At 44.5% G+C, this 22,326-nt stretch overlaps 1 protein-coding gene across 6 annotated transcripts in view; it reads right to left on the bottom strand.

The window, feature by feature from the left end:
• The window catches only part of NCOA1 (nuclear receptor coactivator 1), a 148,098-nt gene extending 126,649 nt beyond the window's left edge, over positions 1 to 21,449 (bottom strand). For 3 of the 6 annotated variants that reach the window (XM_085889684.1, XM_085889709.1, XM_085889702.1), the window contains exon 1: positions 21,295 to 21,447. The gene's annotated coding sequence lies outside the window, so the exon portion shown is untranslated. The other 3 variants (XR_015060395.1, XM_085889677.1, XM_085889691.1) reach the window with 3 other exon arrangements.
• Positions 21,450 to 22,326: the final 877 nt, after the last annotated feature.

Below are 22,326 nucleotides of genomic sequence, written 5' to 3'. Positions count from 1 at the left end.
ATATATTAAGTTCTGAATCAAAAACAAAGGTTCTGTAATATTAACAGTGAAATAATGAATTGTTGAGACCAAATACTTGTCAATTTCAACAATTTTTTGGAGAAAATTGTGAGTCATTTCAATAATTTTTGTGTACAATGTCAAGGCTTGCATGACAGCTAACACACAGAAACGCGCAACAAGGGGAGCAGGAGACAAGAGGAGCAGGAGACAAGAGGAGCAGGAGACAAGAGGAGCAGGGGACAAGAGGAGCAGGGGACAAGAGGAGCAGGAGAGGGAAGGATCAAAACAGTGTGGAACAGAGGCATGAGATCTGTGGAAGGCAGAGGGATGGGGCAGGGTACATAGGGTAAACAAGATGGAAACTACAGGGACTTTCAGGAAGGAAAGCAGGGAATTTGAAGGTGGGTTTGGGGCAGATTAGCAGAGGGATAGAAAAGATCATGGTTTTGGATGGGGGAAGATAAGAGATGGTGGTGAACAGCTGTTTTGAAGACCTGGAGGGAAGAGTGGGATTGAAGAGAGTGTGAGAGCGTTTCAAAGGCGGGAAAAAAAGAGGAATGAAAGAGTGAAGGTGAGCAGTGATTCTTTATTTTTGTAGTTTTACCAGAAGGGGGTTGCTGGAATGCTTGGTGTTGGCTTCATGGCGAGGTTGGTGGGCTTGGGATCCTATGATCCTATGATCCTGAGTTCAAACACCACTTGGCTGTTGATTTAATACCAGGTAGGGTTGACTCTGCCTGCCATCCTTCCGAGGTCGGCAAAATGAGTGCCAGGTTGCTGGAATCCTGTGTTGGAGTGGCAACCCGTCCAGGATTGTGCCCAAAAGCAAGGAGACTGCTTAGGCAGCACCAATGCTCGGCACAGAGTATGGTCACAATGGAATGGATGGATGGGGTTGACGGCTGACCTTGAGCACCTTGTGAAAACATGGGGGAAGGAGGGGTACATATCTCAAACAGAGCGGGGGGGACCAGGCTGGAGAGGAGATGGTCAAAACCAAAGACGACTGACCTGCCTGCGATGAGGGAATGAGAGACCCAAAGATTCTGCCTCATCGTGGGAGATACCAATGATCCTAAATGCCTTGTTTTCCACAGCATGAAGCCGAGAAAGGTGAGAGGTAGGAGCACCAGCCCAGACGAGAGAGCAGTACTCCATCAGGCTGCGGACGAAAGCTTTGTATCAAGGAGGACTTTGGACGACAGAGGATGCGGTTAAACCAGCTTTGTTCAACCAGCTTTGTTCAACCAGCTTTATGAGATTTGTCACGGTTGAAAGACATGTCCCAAGTGTTGGACCAGCTTGTGATTTTTATCCAGATCTGCAGAGAGTGAAGAAGATGTTGCTTGCCGATCTTAGGGATGACAGATAGTACGGCAGAGGGTGAAGTCATCAGCAACGAGATAAAGAGGATTTTTCAGGGAGTCAGAGAGATGATTGATGAAATCCAGAAAAGGAACAGGGCCCAGAACACTGCATTGAGGAACTCCAGCCTGGACAGGAAGATAAGATGAGAGAGAGAACTCCATTTCAGGCCACACGTTGGCTGCGACAGGAGAAGAAGTCTGTGAGCCATGAGTGGAGATGGCCTTGGATACCATTGGAAGAGAGTTTGGTGAACAGGGCAGGGTGCCAGACAGTGTCAAAAGGACGTGATACGTCGAGGGATATGGCTCTGATTTCATGTCTGGCATTGAGTACCTCCTTCCATTGTTGGGATAGCAGAAGCAGCATATCCAAGGTCGAGTGACCTGGTCTGAATCCAAATTTATGATCAGAAATCAAGCCATTGGAAAAGAGGAAGAATTTAATGTCAGAAGCGATGGTGGATTCCATAACATCACTGATGATTTGGAGAAGGCTGATTGGTCTGTCGTTGCAGGGACCTGTTTTTGAACCTTTTTAGACAAAGCGGTGATGTTTGCAGATTTCCAAGCAGATGGTAGATGACCTTGAGCAAATGAGAGGGTAAATAGAACAGAGAGGGTGAGCAAGAGCAGCAAAGCAGGTTTTTAGGACATGTGGGCTGATGCCGTCTGGACCGGTTACAGAATCTGAGTTGAGGTTTAATAGTAAACTCTCCACTTTGTCAGAAGAAAAGGATATAGAGTCCAGGAACAACTGGGTGCGACTGGGTTCAGTGGGTACAGAAAGCGATGGGTTTTGGGCACAATATTTAGAAGCAAACACGGAGATTAGGCATTTAGCCTTTTCACGTGCAGTGTCAGCTGTGTGGTCATTTGACGTAAGGGACGGGATGGTGGGGAACATACACCAGAAACACACTTAACAAGACAGCACCAGGATTTAGAGGAGGGAGAGAGGTTTGAGAGTTCAGACTTGAGATTAGAAAGATGTTTTCTGGCTCTCCTGAGGGTAAACACACACTTGTTCTGAGCTTTATGGAAGTAACTAAGATTGCCTTTGCCTTTGGTTTGAATAGCCTTCCACGAGGTGAAGTCAAATTGTTTCAGGACAAATGCCTCGCCACAAGCTTCAGTATACCATGGGCGGGAGAAAGGGTATGCCAAATGAATACAAGATGGGATAAATCTGTGCATGAGAGAGAGCAAATATCTTTGAAACAATTCCCAGGACAAGTTGATGTCTGAGGAAGTGGAGATGGGAGACCAGTCTAGAAGTTTGATGGCTGCTTGAAGTCCCTGCCAGTCAGCCTGAGTGAAATGCCAGACTCGACTGCGCTGAGGTGGTTCTCTAATAACAGCCAGAGAGATGTTTACTTTGACAAGCATGTGGTCAGATGAACCGATTGGAGCGGAGGAAGGAGATATTTTCAGGGAAATTGGTCAAAATCAGATCCAGAAGAGATGGAGTTACTGTTGGTTGAGATCCATCCATCGAGCAATTGGGACCATACTCTGTGCAGACTGTTGGTGCTGCCTTAGCAGTCTCCTTAGCTATTGGGCACAATCCTGGATGGGTCGCCACTCCGAGACAGGATACCAGCAAGCTGGCACTCATTTTGCTGACCTTGGAAGGATGACAGAGTCAAACCCACCTGGTATTAATTCAACAGCCAAGTAGGATTTGAACTCAGGATCCAAGGATCCCAAGCTCACCAGCCTAACCATTAAGCCAACTCCAGGCATGTTGGTTGAGATCCGGGTCAGGAAGTTGACGATTGGGTCAGTCCCAATGAGTCACAGAAGTCTTTTGTTGAATTGCCATAGCAGGTGAGAGAGGTACCCACACCCAGCCAACCGGCTTGATGACAATTGAAGTCACCACGTATGAGGAAGAAAGAGTTGGGATGAGAGGATCGAAATTGGTCCATGTTTTCAGAGAGCGAGATGTAAATGGAGCCATAAAAGTTGTTATTTTGAAAAAGTGCATGGGTGCCAATATTTTTGGCCACAACTGTACTTCGGACTGCAATGACTGCATGACTGCAAGTGTGCCCTGCGACTGTCGGGATTAGACATTGCCTGACTTTCTCGAAATATTACCTGCAACCACAAGTTAGACAATTATGCTACTTTTCAAGTTTTCATAAATATGCTTAAATTTTATATTATTATATCCACCACCAAAGGTGAAGGAGGTTATGTTTTCATCCCTTTCTGTCTGTTTGTGTTCAGGATATTTCAAAAGTTGTGGACAGGTCCGGACGAAATTTTGTGGAGAGGCTCGGTGTGTGACAAGAATGAACTGATGAGATTTTGGTGAAGATACGAATTCGGATACCATAGTTTTTTAAGTGATTCTTCACCATTGAGAGATAGGGCAAAACCGATATCTCAAAAAGTCGTGGATGGATTCGGACGAAACTTGGTGGACAGGTTGGGTGTGTGGCAAGGACGAATTGCTTCGATTTTGGTGAAGATCTGAATCTGGATCCGATAATTATTTAATTTTAAAAGCAATTATTCACCATTGATCGGGCCAAAAACGATATCGTACTGAATAGCATGACACTTCAAAAATGTATTGTGACCGATATGTTCTCGTGGATCAGGCATTACGTGGCGGAGGTATGTGCTCTACCAAGTGCGTCTCTAATATATATATATATATATATATATATATATATATATATATATATATATATATATATATATATATATATATATACACATATATATATACATGGTGTCCCAAAAAAAAAAACATACAACTTTTAAAATGCTTCGTTTGATCCTAAAAAAGCAGTAATTTCGCCACTAATGCTTCATTTCTTGTTGCAGAGACCCTGAAGTTTATTTTGATATGAAGCAAGCGCCAGAAAAATGCCAAGACTGACCGTACAACAACGGACGAAAATTGTTGAACTTTGGCACCAGACGAAAAGTGTCATACAGGTGCAACGTCATTACTCGAGACATTTCGGTATCCACTTGCGCCATACACCAAACTTTCAGACAATAAAGTGCACCATCGCAAAGTTTACCAATGTGGGAACCATCTGTGACCTTCACAAGGGTCACAGTGGTCGGAAGAGGACAGGTCGTAGTGAAGAAAATGTGAAAATGGTGAGACAGGCGGTCGTTCACAGTCCAAAAAATCGATTCGACGACTTTCTGCCGAGACAAACATTCATAAGAGCACCGTTCAGAGGATCCTTCGCCAAGACATTCATGCCTTTCCATACAAAATTCAAACGGAAACGGTGCTTACTGATCAACAGAAACGCAAACGACGAGACTTTGCAAATTGGTTCTCAGGTAAGTTGGAGGAAGATGCAGACTTCCTCAAAAAACTTCACATGATGGACGAATGCCATGCTCACTTGTCCGGGGAGGTAAACAAGCAAGACTTTCGGTACTGGGGAACTGAAAATCCTGGTAATGCATCAACTGAACTGGTGCGTCGATCTGTTCTCAAAGTCACCATGTGGGTGGCGGTTGGTTGGTATGGGATAATTGGTCCATACTTCTTTGAAGATGACCAGGGACACACTTGCACGAAGAATCACGAAATGATTCAGGAATTCTAACTGCCTGAGCTACATACTCAGGCCCGCAGGAGAAACAACCTGATCCAGATGAGAACCCAGTGGTTCCAGCAGAATGGGGCACCGCCCCATACAGCCAGGGAAACAAGGCGTTTTCTCAACCAACATTTTGAGGGCCGCTTTATCTCCCTCTACGAAGACGTTGAGTGACCACCGTATTCCCCTGACCTTACTCCTCCAGACTTCTTCTTGTGGGGGTATCTCAAGGACAGGATCTATGGAAACCCTTGGCCTCAGACTCATGATAAGCTGAAGGAAAACATCCACCGAGAAATCCAGAACATTCCTCAGGAAACGTTTCCCAAAGTGATGGAGAACATGACAACGCGTTTGCAGGCAGTGATCGGACAACGTGGAGCCTACGTCAAACATGTGGTCTAAAAGAAGACGACGATTCTATACCAAAATTTTAATTTTGGTGGAAATTTTGACATTGGTACAATAAACTTCAACCTTTCAGCTTTCTATCCAGCCATATATCTTTTTTTAAAATGTATGTGATGACCATCCTCTTTGCAGATGAAAAGTTGTATTTTTTTGGGACACCCTGTATATATACAAGCCAGGAGGCGACATGGGTGGTCGCTACATAATTGCATACTAGTCATACAGTTTTTGACGGATCGGGCTGAAAATTTTTGACAAAGAGGTGGATTATAGTGCGCATAAAAGCGCAGAAGCCGATTTTTGATTTTCGACAAAAAATTATTTTTTTCAGGATTTTGCAAAAATTTCAAAGTCCCATTGCTCGGTAATGGTGGCGTCCATAGCAACGGTGCTCAAAAGCATACAACTAGATCCTGGTATGAACCTACCTGTCAAGCTTCATCAAAATCGGTTGACTCCTCCTCTGGCCTCCAGAGCTGTCCATTACATCATACAGACAGACGGAAAAACTGAGAATAAGGGTAGTCTCGCGACCACCCAATATATATATATATATATATATATATATATATATATATATATATATATATATATATATATATATATATATTTTTATATATATATATATATATATATATATATATATATTGTGACGTTCATGAGACTTGAACAGTCCCGCCAACGTAGAATGAGCCGAAACGATGGAGGCGGTTTATTTATTTATAACCCAAACATGGCGGTTCTAATCGCTCTACCGCAAACGGGACGAGGAAGGTGGCACGAGTCGCTTTTCACTGAGTTGATAACGTTTATTTCTCTAACCAGAAATAACAAGACTCGGCAAGAAGAGGGATCCGGGCGATTCGACGGGATGGTGGTGTGGGTTCGGGCGTGGGGAAAACACAGACAATTCCAATGAATATACAAATCTCAAACCCTTTAAGGTGCCAGGTACACACACACACACACACACACACACACACACACACACACACACACACACACACACACACACACACACACACACACACACACACACACACACACACACACACACACACAACGTATCTGGTCCTGGTGGTCAGGCTGGCGCGTGGTGCAAACGTAACAGTCCCTGGATTGGCGGTGGACGAGCTGGCGTTGCGCTCGTCAGGGGGCAGGAGACACCGTGGTGCTGTCGACCTCCTGGTCCTGGCCCAAGTCCGCTCACAGCCGCCAGGGAACCAGTTCTGGCGCCACGTTGCGAGCAGGAGAGGGAGGCAGGTCCGCCTGCCGTTCGACCCCGTACTCCGAGCCAGCAGAACCCCAGAGCCAACCGAGCTGAGGCACGAGGCACAGCGAGGCCACGAGACACGATCCAATCCAGGCTCGAATCAGCCCAACAACAAGCACGCTCCCAGCACAACAGCCTCCACCAAAACAGTTTTTTCTGTACCGATCTTCTTCCTCTTCACCTTTTCCCCGAACAGAGCCTTTTTATCCTCCCGTGCTCGTCACTTCCAATCGAGCCGTTTTATTGGCCCTGCGCCGTCACCTTCCGCCAATCGTGATCACAGGGCGGAGCCATCCGCAGCACTGTCCTGTGACGTCACGGCAAGCCTCCAGAGAATACTAAAAGGGGTTTACGCAGACACACTAACCCTATCCCGTGTCCCTATCTAATTACGTGACAATTATCATTTCCCCCTTGAAGAAATGAACATTTACTAGACAACTTATCACCACTGAATTGCTACTTATTACATCGAGATCCTGGTACACTCAAATAGCATGGCATACCTAATTAAACATCCTAATTACCCTTTGAATGTATACCCCCCCTCAAACGTAACACTGCCCCCTCCTCTGGTACCGCAGCTCCTGCAAGGTATATCACAGGTGCTACCGTACCAGCCTTAACACTTACTGACTCACACCTATTTAACCTAATGAAATAAAGTAGGATGGGCAATGGGCAGCGAGCCGTAGCTAACTTACCTATCCTGCTTAATGTACTACCCCCTTATGGCCTTATCCTCGCCTAAACAATCATTCATTTTTTTATTTTATTTTATTTTATCACATGAGAGTACTGAGCGAAGTTGCACTCCATCCTCTGGATCATCGCTCTTGCCCAACACTCTTCCAGTGATCTGGGGAGGGGAAACAAAAGGTTCCACAAAAAAAACACAACACTTATACTTTACATTCCTACTCTAAGCCTTAACGACACTATTCATGGGATATTTACACTTGACCGCGTCCCCCAGTGGATGCTAATAGACCCAGTGTTACCTGGGGAGCCAATTTTCAAATTTGCTTGCCCCAAAATTATGCGGACATCATGCCCTTGCTGCACATGTCAAGTTGTGCGGGATCGAGTGGGACTCACACATCTTCACAATACTCACACCATGGTCATCATCACATTTCTAGGTCATGGTCCCCATTTTAATGATGCAGGCTGAATCCAGTCATGGTCGTGGGGTGGGTTACCACAAGATGATGGGGGCATCTCAGGTGCAACCATGCCCACAGGTAAGCTTTAGTCCAACCCGGACGTTTCTCCGCCCCGCTCCCTTTGATTCCCTCCCCCCTGGTAGCCATCAGCTCTCATCCCGTACAACACTCTGGAAGGGGTCTCACTGGCTCCTTTGGCCTTGCTGGGTCGCCAAGGTCCTACCCGCCTTGGTCGCCCAACCAGACCCTCTCCCAGTTGCCTCCAGACACTGTCACCATTAGCCACCAGGGGTGAATCTCCTTCAAGGGGGTCGCAATTCACGCTCACCGTGAGCTTCAGCAATCCCTGTGGACAAGCACATCATCCCCACCCACAAAACCCACATGACTCCCCCACCCCATCGGCCTTACATGTGACACCTGCATTTCTAACACTTCACCGACCATGACCTTCCCTGTTACCACACCATGTCCAATAAAAAAAACGTGTGCACCATACATTTCACTTCTTAACTTAAAACAACTCACACAGCACTTCTCACCCGATCCATGCACCAGCCATTGGACAGCCACTCGTGCCCGCTTTGTTACCAATTACCCACTGTCCCTATTGTCACTCTAAAACCCAGAACTTACAAACACATGCCAATTTTCCCACAATTCATTTTTTTTTCACCAAGGGAGGGCACTTCGCCACAATCTCACCAGCCAAGCATGGCCCTGTATGCTCAGTCCAATCTAGTTTCGCGCCGTCGCCTTCCGCCAATCGTGATCACGGGGCGGAGCCATCCGCAGCACTGTCCTGTGACGTCACGGCAAGCCTCCAGAGAATACTAAAAGGGGTTTACGCAGACACACTTACCCTATCCCGTATCCCTATCTAATTACGTGACAATTATCATTTCCCCCTTGAAGAAATGGACGTTTACTAGACAACTTATCACCACTGAATTGCTACTTATTACATCGAGATCCTGGTAAACTCGAACAGCATGGCATACCTAATTAAACATCCTAATTACCCTTTGAATGCATACCCCCCCCCCTCAAACGTAACAATATATATATATATATATATATATATATATATATATATATATATATATATATATATATATATATATATATATATATATATATATATATATATATATATATATATATATATACACACACACAAGCCGGTAGGCAACATGGGTGGTCGCCACATAATTGCATACTTGTCATACAGTTTTTGACGGATCGGGCTGAAAAGTTTTAACAAAGAGGTTGATTATAGTGCGCATAAAAGCACGGAAGCGGATTTTTGGTTTTCGAAAAAATTAATTTTTTAGGATTTTGCAAAAATTTCAAAGTCCCGTTGCTCGGCAATGGTGGCGTCCATAGCAACGGTGCTCAAAAGCATACAACGAGATCCTAGTATGAACCTACCTGTCAAGTTTCATCAAAATTGGTTGACTCCTCTGGCCTCCAGAGCTGTCCATTACATAAAACAGACAGATGGAAAAACTGAGAATAAGGGTAGTCTCGCGACCACCCAATATATATATATATATATATATATATATATATATATATATATATATATATATATATATATATATATATATATATATATATACACACATATTATATATTGTTTCCGGCCGGGGGTCAGCCGCCAACCGACCGCTCTGAATGGAGCCGCAAGTCGAGTCGGCCCGACCGATCGCCCGGAATATAGATTGCCGCCCGGATAACTCCGAGTGACGGGTCCTTGTACAAGAACCAAAATATGCCAATCGGCAGATCACGTGGGGTAGGGTCGATTGCCAATCTTCAATGCACCTAAATACCCACGTGATCCAACTACCGAGGTACTCCACCCTCGACGGAACTCATACGGAACAAACCGCCGAGGCGAGCTTGTCCGTGCGCGATTCCGAGCAGCGTAATCGCCGAGAACCGTCGGTCCAAATATCCCCCTATTACGGCAAACCAACGGCTTTCAAACTCCCAACACACGAAATGTTCAGTTAATGAGGGAATGGACGCAATGAGCAGGTTTACATTCACACAAGGACATTTATTATAATGAAACGCATATGCAATTAAATAAGGCAAAACACGTATGCAATTATACAAGCAACAAAAGCACGACAAAAGAACTACAACCATCTACTTATTATGTACAGTCATTTACACTCAACAGCAGTTCCTACTTATTAGACGGGCCCACGGACACACGTACGCGCGCACGAAACACGAAACGGTGGCTGAGGCCTTTAATCACGAGGTCCAGCTCGGAGGACAGGTGAGCTGAAACTCAGAGCTCGACTCGAACCTTTCCACCTCGTGTGGTCTTCAACTTGTCCGGTCCCGGGCTCCAGCGAGAACGAGCTGGATCCAAATCGCCGTGAGCCGCGATCCTTCCCGAGCTCCGGCGAATCCTCCCGCGCCGGTGAGATGAGGCGCCGATCCTTCCTGTCGATGCGTCGCTTCCCGACGCACCAACTCCAAGAAGAGGCCGACGCGTCGCACCAAGCCGGGAAACAAAATGGAGAACGACAAGCTCCACGAACCAAGAGGAAGAGGAAGAAGAGGAAGAAGAGGAAGAAGAGGAAGAAGAGGAAGAAGAAGAGGAAGAAGAGGAAGAAGAGGAAGAAGAGGAAGAAGAGGAAGAAGAGGAAGAAGCCTCCACTCGCAGCTCAAGCCGAACAACTGGCTCAAGTTCCTTCCAAAACAAAGCAGCAGCCGAAGCTCACTGAGCCAGCCGAAGCAAAAAGCTTCCGAAGGCCTCAAGCCAAGCAAGCCAAGCAGGACCCGATGGCCTGCTGAACAACTGCTCTCTATGAAGCAAAAAGCTTACTCCTCCCACGGGACTCAGCACACGGGACTCAGAACGGGACTCTTCACGAACTCTGCCCACGAACTCAGCCCTACCACGGGACTCCCACGCGAACAAAGAAAAGATGTCCTCTTTATCCTTTGCACCCCCTCCCCCGCACCCGGCGTGAGTCATGCCCTTGTGATCCACCCCCCCCCCCCGCTCAACCACGGGTGGGAGGGAGTTGTTGATGTCACCGCAGGGTTCTTCTTCCTCTTCGCAGAAGAGGGGGAGGGACGTCTCCATTGTTCGCTCCCGAACTATAAAAATCGATCCGCAGCGCATCTATTGATTTCAAAACATTTAAACAATGGAAGGTGAGCTATCGAGGGAACATGCACTTATCGACATAGCCGACTAAGGGAACCTGTATGTTGTGTGCAATTGAATTCCAAATTCGTAACAATATATTGTTACGGCTGTGGAAATTCGCAGAGCACCATATAGGTCCTTAGATCAGTTATGTCGATAAGTCTGTGTTCAGATAGATTTCCCCACCGATGTTTAAAGGGCTGTGATCTTTGAGGTAGCCATTTTTCTTTTACTATCTTTATTTTGGACCAACCGCCATTACTACCACCACAAAGCGCCACCAACCACAACAACCACAATCACCACCACCACCACCTTCTCATCAACATCCCCACAGACAACGAACAGCCACCTTCACAACAACCACCTTAACCACCACCGCCCAACCACACCACCCTCACGACCACCACAAATGCCAGCATCAACCATCTCCACAACAACCACAACCACCTTCCCCACAACCGCATTTCAACGACCACACTAGTACCACACCACCAACCTCTCCACATCGAATAACGTCTCTGCCATGGATACTCATCAAGAAAGGAAACAAAGGCAACGGTAGGAAAACCCGTTGCCCCCACGGAGTGTGGGCAGAACCACAGCTCCGAAGAGAGAAGTTCCGATAACGCCTGGGATTTCCCCTCCCCCTTTCCTTTCTTTCCCACGCGCCGGAAGGGGGGAGGGGCGGATCGAGCCAGGGTTCAAAGGTGATGTAAAGGAGGGGCCTCATTTTTGGTAGAAAATGCCCCCGGCGACACCTCCCCTTGGGGGCAACAGCAACAAACTTCTCGAATTCTTCCCCCGCGCACCGCGAAGGGAGGGGCGAGGCACCGTGGAGATAAAAAGGGCGCGCTGAAGAGTTGAGTTGTCGTCTCTGGGTTCTCGAGTTGGGTCTGCCGAGAGGAGTCGAGAGTCGGCGCTGGAGGTTGTGTGTGTGGAGAAAAGGGGAAAGAGTGTCGTGTCGGAGTTGTGGGCAGTGTGTGGAGCCGAGGTAGGGGACTGGAGAGAGCGCAGCGGAGCCAAGGCGCGCGGCCTGCCGTACCGTGGATCACCGGAGAGGGGACATCGAGGATCGTCCTGGAGAATAACCACGAGGGACAAGGTAGCCAGCCCGGTCTCGCGGAGCCTTTGTGGTCTACACGGCTCCATATTATAAAGACCCCAAGAGGTCCCATCTACCCCTTATCTGTCCTGGGGTTTTTCCTTTGTTTCTTTGTATGAACATGTGGTGCCATGTCCTTAAGTAGAACTGTCGATAAGTGACTGTACATAATAGACGGTCGTAGTTCTTGTCTTGCTAGTGTTTTGTCCCTTCCCGTATTTGCTTTACATAACTGCATGCGTGTTTTGCATTGAGTGCATACATGATTGCATACGTGCATTGATTGATAAATGACTGCATATGTGTTGTGTGTGAAATAAATGTGCTTGTTTAAATGTACCCCGTTCGTTGCGTCTTTTCCCGAATTGAACTGCCACATTGCATTCAGAATATAGTTGGTTGTTAAATAGCCGATAAAGTGATCGGGTCCAACGGGGCTCGCGATAACACCCCGCTCGGTTATCCCAAAACGGAGCGAGCTGCTTAAGCGGCTCGTTTCCAAGCGGGCCTCGTTGAGGTACAATCTCTCGGTAATCTACCCGCGCGATTAATTAGGTAAATCGAAAATTTGGCGATCGGACCCTGTAGCGCGGGTAGAGTACGGACAACGTTGTGGTGTGGTTAGAAACACACCCGTGGCTGGTTTTCGGCGTTGATCCGAAAGCCGCGACTAGATTGTCCATTCGGTGGGCGAAGCGGCCGCTATTGGTTAAACGCAGTCGTTCGCACGCGGGCGGGCGAGAATCTGTAACATTATATATACATATACATATATATATATATATATATATATATATATATATATATATATATATATATATATATATATATCTACATACTAGCCGGTAGGCGACATGGGTGGTCGCTACATAATTGCATACCAGTCATACAGTTTTTGACGGATCGGGCTGAAAATTTTTGACAAAGGATGATTATAGTACGCATAAAAGCGCGGAAGCGGATTTTTTATTTTTGAATTTTTTTTTTTTTTGGGGATTTTTCAAGAATTTCAAAGTCCCATTGCTCGGCAACGGTGGTGTCCATAGTAACGGTACTCAAAAGCATAGAACTCGATCCTGGTATGAACCACCTGTCAGGATTCATCAAAATCGGTCGACTCCTCTGGCCTCCAGAGCTGTCCATTACAGACATAGACATACAAACAAACATCCAGACAGACGGAAAAAGTGAAAATAAGGGTACTCAAGTGACCACCCAACAAGCCGGTAGGCAACATGGGTGGTCGCGACATAATTGCATACTAGTCATACAGTTTTTGACGGATCAGGCTGAAAATTTTTGACAAAGAGGTTGATTATAGTGCGCATAAAAGTGTGGAAGCCGATTTTTTTATTTTCAATTTTTTTTTTTTTTTTAAGGATTATTCAAAAATTTCAAAGTCCCGTTGCGAGGCAACGGTAGCGTCCATAGCAACGATGCTCAAAAGCATACAACTAGATCCTGGTATGAACCAACCTGTCAGGATTCATCAAAATCTGTTGACTCCTCTGGCTTCCAGAGCTGTCCATTACATACAAACAAGCCGGTAGGTGACATGGCTGGTCGCTACATAATTGCATACTAGTCATAGTTTTTGACGGATCGGGCTGAAATTTTTTGACAAAGAGGTTGATTATAGTGCGCATAAAAGCCTGGAAGCCGATTTTTTTATTTTCAATTTTTTTTTTTTAAGGATTTTTCAAAAATTTCAAAGTCCCGTTGCTAGGCAATGGTGGTGTCCATAGCAACGGTACTCAAAAGCATACAACTAGATCCTGGTATGAACCTACCTGTCAAGTTTCATCAAAATCGGTTGACTCCTCTGGCCTCCAGAGCTGTCCATTACATACAGACATACAAACAAACAAACAAACAAACATACAGACAGACTGAAAAAGTGCAAATAAGGGTACTGTAGCGACCACCCAATACATATATATATATATATATATATATATATATATATATATATATATATATATAGTCATGCGCCGCATTACGACGTTTCGGTCAACGACGGATCGCATATACGACGGTGGTCCCATAACATTATAATGGAGCTGAAAAATTCCTATCGCCAAGTGATGTCGTAGCACTTCCAGTCATATAGAAGTACAGTATAGCACATACAATTATGTGCAGTACATAATACTTGATAATGATAATAAACAACTAGTCTGTCCCTGTTATAACGGGATCGTTGAGGTCCATAAAATGTCATCGTGAAAAAGTGGGGTTGCGTTCAATCGGGATTCGAGAAAATCAGCGTTCAACCTGACCCAATGTTGACCTCACATCCTAAAACACCCCTATTTTCACCCTATTTGACCCGTTTTTTGCATGTTTACCTTCTAGCAAGTAAATTACCTTTGAGTTAAAAAATTCCGTGAAGAAATCATTGTTTGTCAAAATTAAAACACAAATTGATTTTTAATAAAGCTTTTTATGTTGCTAAAACATTCGCACCGTTTCGAAAATATATCACACAACTGACAAGTGCTCGTTTCTTCATTTGTAAATTATAACATCGATGCAATTATTATTTATAAAATCCAAACGCTATTTATTCACCTTTCTATAATCGATGTGAGAGAAGATTGTAAGCAGCCGCTAACAACACACATGGCCGTCATGAACAGCACAAAGGTAAAACTAACGCGTCTTCCGTCGGTCTTGGATGTGTGTTACAATTGCCAACAGTATTCAGAACAGTAACATGCTGTACAGGTTTGTAGCCGAGGAGCAATAGGCTATACCATTTCGCCGAGGTGTGTAGTAGGTTATACCATCTAGGTTTGTGTAAGTACACTCTATGATGTTCGCACAATGACGACATCGCTTAACGACGCATTTCTCAGAACGTATCCCCGTCGTTAAGTGGCGCATGACTGTATATACATACACACATATACATATATATATATATATATATATATATATATATATATATATATATATATATACACATGCATACATGTACAATTTCAATGAAGCATAGCTCGGGGTGACCGGTTGCTACCAAACACAGCTTCATTGCATTTCAGAAAGATGAGTTTGCACAGGGTGTCTGCTCCCAGCCTTGCTTGACACGAGTGCATAATCAGGCCTCCCCTTGAAAACACGCTCTCCACTGAAGCACTTCAAACAGGAGCACACAGTACTTCACAAACCAAACAAAATAACACGCAAAGTTGCAGACATTACTTGATCTCCACAGCTGACAACTCAAAGCAATGCAGAAAAACTCTGCCGATCAACACGCATATGCTGGACTGACATAATCAGCACACTGGGGATTTCTTTTTTTCCCCTCATTATTATCGATTGGGTGCATGTTCACTTCAGTATGGGATGGGTTGTAAGTTCTAACTACGAACTACTCTTTTCAGGGAAATTATATGACGTCTATCTATCAATAATGACTATGTTGGTCTGTCAGTTTTTACGTAATATCTTACGGGGTGCTTGGTCTGGTGTTACGAAGCGATACGGGGGGAGGGGGTAAGAGGATGTCAGATTTTAGCAAAAATCGGGGGGGGGATGAAAAAAAAAAATCAAAAAAAAAATTTAGCATCGAGTAATGTTTGAACAGCCCCTTATAAATCATAGGCAATCACAGCTCTTGAACTTCCACATGCAAGATGCACACAAGCATGCGCATGTGTGAACCTTATTTCAGTATGGTAATTATATAATATATAGTGGGGTGCACATTATTTTCCCCCTTCGTTTGAAAACACTCTGTAACTACCCTACAAACATTCCATTACGAATAAAAATCATTCCTGTGAAGTTTGAGATGATTTGGATAATGTTTAGGGAGACCACCATGGGTTTGAAATTTCCATTATTCCAAGCTCCAAATTTAAACCGCATTTTGATGATTAAACCATTGACCAGGTTGGCGCAAGATTTGAGATTTTGTGAATTTTGTCACATTGGTGAATATAATCAGTGGTGGTTCAAATGCCCAAAGGCTGTGGACACTCCCTGGAACGACTTAATACTGTGCAAGATCCTACTTGCCTATGATGTCATCATTCTTGCTATGTCACGGAGCACCATCACAGCACCGAAGAGACACCTTTGGTACCTAACTGGTGAAATGGTCACCTTGCACTCTTCAGCAAAATTGGGGTAGTCACAGTAACGACAGTAATTTTGCAGAAGTTATGGAAAACCATTTCCTGCAGAAATCAGCAATAGAACATCACTTGCCAACCTTGTTAGCTCTTGGTTCACATTCCACAACCTAAAACTGGAGCATGACTTTCTAGTTGAAGAAGTTGAGAACTGGGCTGAGACGGACTCGTATTGTGCTTCTTTGAAGTGTTTCCTCTAGAAATGTCATAAATGATGGGGCTGAAAGCAGAATGAAAATGGGTGCAGACTTTCTACAAGCTGCGCGTACTGAAGAACATCATCAGAACATCTTGCAGGTCGTGGAAAGAAGCAGGAAAGAGATAACGAATCACCGCAAGAGAAAAATCTCAGAATAAGTGAATGAATGCAAATAACTTCGAGAACTGAGCTCATAGCGTCCTGATGGATGTACGTTAGAGCTGAAATGTATTGTTAATAAAAAAATTTAAATGGTTAGGCAATGGTTTGCTTCATTTGTTTGTTTGTTTTTAATTCATCTTCAAATTTTCCAAAATTTCAAAGCTTTGGTGGTCCCCCTAAATTTGCTTCAATTCTGTTTAAATTTGTGCTGGAGTTAACCCTTGGGTAGTGGAACAAAATAAACCGAGGGACAGGATGATTGTTGAAACTTTTTGAAAAAAATTGGGGAAAAGATGCACACTTGTATAGTAACAGCAATGATCACGGTATAACATACAATGGAGCTTTTAAAACAACTTTGTGATGTAGTCTTAAGAAGTAAAACGTAACCCTAACCCGAACTAACTCAAAAACATGCAGCATCAAATACCTAAAAAATATGCAGCAAACCTTGCACGGACTTTTGCTGCGGTAGAAATCGAGATTCCAGCATTACAGAAAAACTCAAATTTATATTTAAAATGATGTAATGAGATTGCAGGTTATTTCGAAAATGCATTTGCAAGTTATTTTCACATCTCTTGCTAACTTAGTATTCTGCATCATGTTAAAAGGTTAGAGTACGACATGGAAAGGATGGTTCAAATGGCCTTTTCACTTTTTAGCTCGCCTGTTCGAAGAACAGGGAGCTATAGCGATACCCCCGGCGTGAGCGTGAAAATGTTAAAGTTTTTGGTGCAAGTTATTTCCTTTAGAATGTTTTTATCTACCACACTATTTTTTTACTGATTACAATATACAAATACATATATTGCTTTAAAATTATTTGGATCAGACTTCACTGCAATGCTTTATAAAAAATATTATTAGACTAGTCTTTTAAAAACGATAAATGTATAAACAGGCGAGCATTGGGTGGCTTTGACACAAACTCTCTGGTTTTATTACCTCTACCACCGAAGGTGGAAGGGGGTTATGTTTTCACCCCTGTCTCTTTGTTTTTGAACAAAATATCTCAAAAAGTTGTGGACGGACTCGTACGAAACTTGGTGGGCAGGTCGGGTATGCAGCAAGGAAGAATCGATTCGATTTTGGTGAAGATACGAATCTGGATCCTCGAATTTTTGAAGTGATTCTTCACCATTGAGTGATTGGGCTGAAACGATATATAGTACGACATGTCAAAAAGTTATGGACGGACTCGGTCGAAACTTGGTGGATGAGTTGGTTTGGTGACAAGAACAAGCCAATTAGATTTTAGTTCGGTCCGAATCCAGATCCGGCATATCAGTGGGATACAAAACATAAACTAATCAGTCTGGCAGAGGTATGCACCGTACCGTATGCGCTGTACCCTTCTAGTTTCCTTTATTTTATGTCATAAAGGATCGTTAAACATCTTTTTTTACTTCGCATAGTCCCCTTCATGCAATGGAGTAACTTATTTTTGTATTCCACGTGCAGCACAACCAAGATAAAAAGAAGAGTGCAAAACAAATTTTGAACCCTTGAGTGAGGGATGGCTGGGGGAGGGGGGGGGGAATGAAAAAAGTAAAAAATAAGACTAAAAACTCGTGGATATGCGAAGCACTGTACACTGCAAGTCTGCAAATGCTGAATAGGTATACAGATGTAAACAAATGAGTGAATGGTGAAGTTTTACTGCACACTAAACTTTGTCGGACTCAAGCCGGAATCAGGCAGAGTCCGAGTCCTTGACATTCCGAGTCAGAGTCCTCAAGAGTCGTGTCCTACATCACTGGTGTGCGTGTGTGTATAAATGTATATGTATACTATGTGTGTATATGTGTATACATGTACTATGTGAAAGTGTGTGTATGTGTATGTGTATGTGTATACTATTGGGATTCGCTACATATCCGTTATTGTCGGGTTTTCCGTGTGTGTATGTGTGTGTGTGTGTGTGTGTGTGTGTGTGTGTGTGTGTGTGTGTGTGTGTGTGTGTGTGTGTGTGTGTGTGTGTGTGTGTGTGTGTGTGTGTGTGTGTGTGTGTGTGTCTGCAACGCAAGGCTCCACAGCACAAACCAGCAAACCGATTTCGATGAAACTTGGCGAACAGGTGCCATATGGGTTGGGAGTGTGCACGTTTGAGTTTCGTTGCTGAGCAACCACCCGTTGCTATGCAGTGGCCAAAAAACCGTGTTTTAAGAACCCAAACGGTAACTGACATAGCGCGGCTCCTCACAGGCGAGTGCGCACTGTGCATGTGGCCGCTCGCGTCCAATCAGAGCAAGGCTTATATTCGATTTCCGAAATATTTCACAACGAAAGAAGATGATTTTCACAGTATTCTGAAACCTTTGCTTTGCTGTGCTTCTGGAAATATATGTAATAGAACTCCAAGAATTGTTCACACCGTTATGAAGACAAAACACGTGTAGAATACGACAAAAAATGCTGAGAATTTTACAACCAAAACCACCGATCGGTGCCAAAACAATGAACATTTTTTGTCATTTACACTTTCCTCCATCTACACTCTGAGGAGTACCAGTTGGCAAAATACGCAATAGGAAAAATCTTGCCAGGCAGAGGAACAATTGTAATGTGAACCAATACGTCTTGGCAATGAATCTTCGGCGGTGGATCGGTCAGAATGAAAAGCATCGTATCCAGCACTTCGATCCTAGCGGATCCCTGATCACCTTACCGGCTTGTGTGTGTAATGTGTATACTATGTGTGTATGTGTATATGTATACTGTGTGTATGTGATGTGTGTATACATATACTATGTGTATATGTGCATACGTGTATACCTATAATGTGTGTGCATACATGTGTGTGTATATATATATATATACATATATATATATATATATATATATATATATATATATGTGTGTATACAAGCGTACGTATACTGTGTGTATATGTATACTGTGTGTGCATGTACATGTGTGTATACTATGTGTATATGTGTATACCTATTCTGTGTGTGCATATAAGCATACGTATACTGTGTGTGTTTATGTGTATACCGTGTGTGTGCATGTATACCGTGTGCATACTACGTGTGTATGTGCATATGTATATGTATACTACGTGTGTATACAATGTGTGTACGTGTGTGTACGTGTATACTACGTGTGTGTACGTGTGTGTGTGTGCACGTGTGTGTGTGTGTATACTACGTGTGTGTGCACGTGTGTGTGTGTGTGTGTGTGTGTGTATATGCGTGTGTGTGTGTACGTGTGTGTGTGTACGTGTGTGTGTGTGTACGTGTACGTGTGTGTACGTGTGCGCGTGTGTGTGTACGTGTGTGCGTGCGCTGGTGTGTGTGTGTACGTGTGTGTGTGCACGTGTGTGTGTGTACGTGTGTGTGCGTGTGTGTGTGTGTACGTGTGTGTGTGTGTACGTGTGTGTGTATACTATGTGTATATGTGTATACCTATAAGCATACGTATACTGTGTGTGTTTATGTGTATACCGTGTGTGTGTGCATATGTACATGTATACTATGTGTGTATACAATGTGTGTACGTGTATACTACGTGTGTGTACGTGTGTGTGTGTACACGTGTGTGTGTGTACGTGTGTGTGTGTACGTGTTTGTGTGTGTGTACGTGTGCGTGTGTGTGTACGTGTGCACGTGTGTGTGTGTGTACGTGTGCGTGTGCGTGTGTGTGTACGTGTGCGTGTGCGTGTACGTGTGTGTGTGCACGTGTGTGTGTGTACGTGTGTACGTGTGTGTGTACGTGTGTGTGTACGTGTGTGTGTACGTGTGTACGTGTGTGTGTACGCGTGTGCTGTGTGTGTGTGTGTACGTGTGTGTGTACGTGTGTGTGTACGTGTGTGTGTGTGTACGTGTGTGTGTGTGTACGTGTGTGTGTGTGTACGTGTGTGCGTGTGTACGTGTGTACACGTGTGTGTGTGTACACGGTGTGTGTGTGTGTACGTGTGTGTGTGTACGTGTGTGTGTGTGTGTACGTGTGTGTGTGTGTACGTGTGTGTGTGTGTACGTGTGTGTGTGTGTACGTGTGTGTGTGTGTACGTGTGTGTGTGTGTACGTGTGTGTGTGTACGTGTGTGTACGTGTGTGTGTGTGTGTGTGTGTACGTGTGACCTTCAGCAGATTCATATACAATCGACATTTAAGCACCACACTCTGCGTCGCCAAAACCAACTGCCACAGATCATCAATGTACGTTTTATTCATGACAGCAACATAAATGAAGGGGACACGAGGAATTAAAGTACTTCCTCTCAGAGAAAGGAGAGAGAAAACGGAAACCATGGGATCAATGACTTGGGACAACGACCACGCACGACCATGCACGACCATGCACGACACAGCACGACCACCGGATCACGCAACATCGGGACGAACGAGCGGAAAACGACCCGAGCTTCAAACTACCGAGTCGCAGTCACACATCAAATCAGCAGATCCCCAACGTGATGACGTTCACCGGGTGCAAGCAAACTCAAGCCGGGCGACTTCAACGTCATTTTGCCGTGTCCAGTACAGCCGAAGCATTCGCGTGAAGACGATAAACTGAGAGAACTATTTAACCAACTCCAAACCTCCTCCGCCGATCATGCATCGTCCGCAAAGGAGTAAAAAAGAGCGGCCTGACGGACGGCAGGGCCACAAAAACAAACTTCTAAACCATCGCTTGCTCGCCGTGTATCTGAAGCGCAGAGTCCGACAACCCGTTCCTTCAAGCGCGCTCGTCAATCTCTCACCTGGGACCGCACGGACTTCATGCCAACACCAACTGGCAGAACCCAGCATCCCATGATGCTTTGCGCAGCACCATCCTGACTCCTTCCGTGGAGAGAAAATTCCATTCCTCATTCAATCCCAATTCCATTCCTTATTCAATCCTAAAATTAATTCCTTCTCTCGCGCCGTTCTGTTCTCTTCTCTTCTTTTTTTTTTTTTTAATTCTTCTTCTTCTTCCTTTTGCATGATTCGCTGACGACACGCCTTTTCCCTGAATGCCCCGCCCACTTTAATTGTGATGATGAATCACTTCTTCATATCAGCGAATACTGCACCGCTCAGACATTTTTTTCGTTCTTTCGCGCTTAAAATAAAATAACGAGTTCCCTCCCTCCACAGGGAACTTCGACGCTTGAGGAGGCCATCTGACCTATCAAAGCTTGTATCTGTTATTACTAACCTATGGTTGTTTGTCCGTACTCTATCGTTTTTAATGCTCAGCGTCGAGCAAGGAAGCAGCATATACTAGTTTTAAAGTCTTTGGTAATACTAGTGCGTGCCCGTCCGTGCGTGCGTGGCCGTACGTGCAAAAAAAAACTTTCAAACCGTGTGCAATTGTGACGTCATAGTACCGTGTCCTGTCATTGGTTTGGTAAATAAATGGCCATAACTTGGGAAACAGCTGAAACGGATGAAGAAGAACGATGTCAAACCTTAAAAAGGCACAAACTCTACTCAGGTCCCCAGCGTCAATTGTGACGTCATATCAAACGAAGAAGAAGAATTGTGACGTCATAGCACCGTGTCCTGTCATTGGTTTGGTAAATAAATGGCCATAACTTGGGAAACAGCTGAAACGGATGAAGAAGAACGATGTCAAACCTTGAAAAGGCACAAACTCTACTCAGGTCCCCAGCGTCAATTGTGACGTCATATCAAACGAAGAAGAAGAATTGTGATGTCATAGCACCGTGTCCTGTCATTGGTTTCGCAAATAAATGGCCATAACTTGGGAAACAGCTGAAACGGATGAAGAAGAACGATGTCAAACC

The sequence above is a fragment of the Eptatretus burgeri genome, chromosome 1 (genome assembly GCF_056783735.1).
Source record: "Eptatretus burgeri isolate ZD-2024b chromosome 1, Ebu_testis_v1, whole genome shotgun sequence".
In the NCBI taxonomy this organism is placed as follows: Eukaryota; Metazoa; Chordata; class Myxini; order Myxiniformes; family Myxinidae; genus Eptatretus; species Eptatretus burgeri.
Note: the sequence above shows the minus strand (reverse complement) of the source record. Positions and strands in the feature narration are given on the sequence as shown.